This window comes from Petaurus breviceps, unplaced genomic scaffold (assembly GCF_028583685.1).
Source record: "Petaurus breviceps papuanus isolate PSGF00001 unplaced genomic scaffold, PetGlider_PUasm1.0 178, whole genome shotgun sequence".
NCBI classification, from domain to species: Eukaryota; Metazoa; Chordata; class Mammalia; order Diprotodontia; family Petauridae; genus Petaurus; species Petaurus breviceps.
In genome coordinates this window covers 25,324,799-25,327,960 of record NW_027185777.1, presented here as the reverse complement: position 1 = coordinate 25,327,960, position 3,162 = coordinate 25,324,799, and positions in this window count along the sequence as shown.

Here is a 3,162-nt window from a genome sequence, read left to right as displayed (position 1 = left end):
AGAGAGAGAGAGAGAGAGAGAGAGAGAGAGAGGGAGGGAGGGAGAACAAGGAGAGAACTTAACTCATTAGGCAAGGGAAGATTTTTTTTTAAAAAGAATGTAGTGCAGATATGCAATAAAGTAAATAAACTGAATGGAGAAAGGGAGAGGCAAGAAAAGTTTTAAGAAAGAAGATCAAATTGGGGAGCAGAAAGTCACAAGCAAAATAAACTTTGACTAGAGAAGGCTGGTCATGAAGGAAAGATTTTAAGGAGAAGCATAAAGGGGAAGACCCAGTGGTATGTGATAGGTAAAAGAAGAAAGAAAAAGATTGGGATTAGACATTTCCAACTATGATTTACTCTCTTTTTTTGTCCTATAAAAGAAGACAAGGGCAAAGAGTAGAATCATTCTAATAGTATACGAAGCAGAGAAAAACTGACCTACCCTAATTATGACTCTAAATGGGATTAACTTCCCTACAAAGAAGAATGTGACAGCAAAGAGTAAAAACCAACAGACTTTGTCTTTGTACTTCTTAGTACAAAGTGTGTCAGAAGACTATGGTAGTCAAAGAAATATATAAAACCACAAAATTCCCCTTAAGCCTGTGTGATAGATTTCTTATTCCTTGGAGATGGTGGCGGAGTGTCAGAAAACAGTACCAAGAATCACCAATTCTATCAATATGAATTTAAATATTGATTCTTAATGTATGATCTTAAAGTTAATATGGTAAACTGAATCAGATCCATATTGCCATCTTTCCTAAAAATGAAGCCAGAAGAAATACACTTTTCTCCATTGTAAATGATCACTCACAGGTTCTCCTTGGAGAGGAAGATGAGTTGGTGGAGTTTCACTTGATGTTCTTATCAGCTCCTATGAATTTCATTATAATCTATGCTGATGATTCTTAAATCAGCTTATTCAACTTCAGCCTCTCTGCTGACCCCCAGTCACATTGCCAGCTGCCAATTAGACATCTCAAACTGATTGTCCCCTAGACATCTTAAACTCAACATGTCCAAAACCTGAACTCATTAACTTCCCCCTTGAATTCTCCCCTCTTCCTGATAGTAGTATTCTCTATTACTGCCAAAGGCAGCACTAGCATCCCAGATACCCAGGCTCACAATGTAGATGTCATCTTTGACTTGCCAAGTTCTCTTGCCCCCAATATCCAATCTTTTGCCAAAGTCTGTCAGTTTTACCTTGATAACATCTTGCGTGTGTGTCTCCTTCTCACCTCTAACATTGCCTCTAGCCTGTGGCTGACTCTCATCACCCCACATCTGGACAGTTGCCATAGCCTGTTGGTTGGTAATCTCTTCCCACTCTAGTATGTCATGCACTTAGCTAGTGTTCTTCCTAAAGAAGTGTTTTTAGGAAGTGTTCTTCCTAAAGCACAGATCTGACAGTGTCACCCAATAAAATGAAGCATAACTTTATGGCATAATTGAATTTAATAAACATTTTAGTAAGCAATTACTTTTATTCCTTTATGCAAGGCACTACTTTAGGTACTAGAAAAAAACACTTTTTTTAAGTCTGTCCTTAAAGAGATTACACTTTACTGGGAGTAGAATACATAATGGATAAATACATATGTAAGCATTCACGCTCTCACTTACTCTCGGAGGCAGACTAGCCATATTTCCCCAACAAGGTTCTAAGGGTACCTAAGAGTTTGAGCTATGTCTTTAATACCATTGAATGGAACTCTACTCCAGATGTGTTCTTTCATGTTATCCCACTGCCAGTGAGGTGCTAGTAACTAGTTATTGGCTCCAGTTCCATTTAACTACTTAAGGTCAATTAGTTTTTACAAAGGAATATTTACTTTGAAGATGAGGGAAAAAAGAGAAATACATCCTCCCCACCCCCTGATAAAATTGACTTATCAGATAATTTAGCCAACCAATTGAATGAGTGGGGAGAGGACCATAGCCCTGAATTGTGCATAGAGTTTGAAAGGGACATTGGTGCTGTGAATAATCTCTTCCCCACCCCCAGGCTAAAAGGTAGTAGGTATAGCAACATCAACCCCTGGGCAGTTCAAGGTGTGTCACATGTGATTTATGATGTCTTGGGGGTTTCCCTGGGAATGGATTTTTGGAGTGTTGGAGTCTTCCTCTAAAATTAACCTTGATTTGTGGGATTATGATGAGAGTGAAGGATGTTGTATGGAGATGGGCTCCTTCTTATCCGGGGTGTCCAGTCTATGATAATTAATGTACAGTAGTCTTAGTGGCTCCCCATTATGTGTTTCTACCATCTGGGGACAGCGATAACAAGTTCTGACAGATACTTTTTCTGTGTCATAGTTCTGAGCTCTCAGTGGTTCCTCTACAGGAAAAAGTAGTTGGTGGATGGTGGTAGATTATGGGTAAATGGACATGGTACTTGAATCCCAAGCCAGATAGCACGAAGAGAGAGAGTGGGTCTATGACAATGGGCGCGCGATCCCAGATGGAGTTTTATAGTAGGGTGTTCTGAGGGAGAGAGGGCCACTATGAAGGCCCTGAAAATGTGAAAAATCAAGGTTCAAAGTGAATGAAAGGAAAGAAGGCGTGCTGAAAACCAACACCAACTACTTTATCATTTGAGCCTAGAGTTAACTTTGGCTATTGGAAATGGAGATTAAACATTAATTATAAGGAACCGTAGAAACTGAGGCTAGGAGGCAAGATCTGCTGTTATGCAGCGAGCTCAAATAATTTATCAGTTTCAAGGAAGGTGACCCAGGCAAAGTCTAAACACAAAGACTCCCTAAGGATATCACTATTCTGCAAAGCTTCTAAGTCACAAAGCCTCATCAGTAAAACCCAAAGCCTTGTGGAAGTGTATAGTTTTTATTTATCCACATTGGACACCCAAAGTGAGTATCAGTTCTTAAGGTCCTGACTTTGAGAGGTAGATTTGAATTGCAGTTGCAGACCTTTAGTCTATGATTCTCTATAACTTAGACATTATAATTTAATAATGAGTACAAGCCAGAATTTACTAGCAGGAGGATGTTGGACTAGAATACTTTTGGGATTTGCACAGTCCTTTCTCTCTTCCCAGATTACTTGCTACTCAATAGTCACATTCTCGAATGCTAAAATTCACTTAGTGTTGCTTTGTGACTGCATATCATTAAAAAAAATTGTTCCATCATTGACTGTGCCAGGTACCATG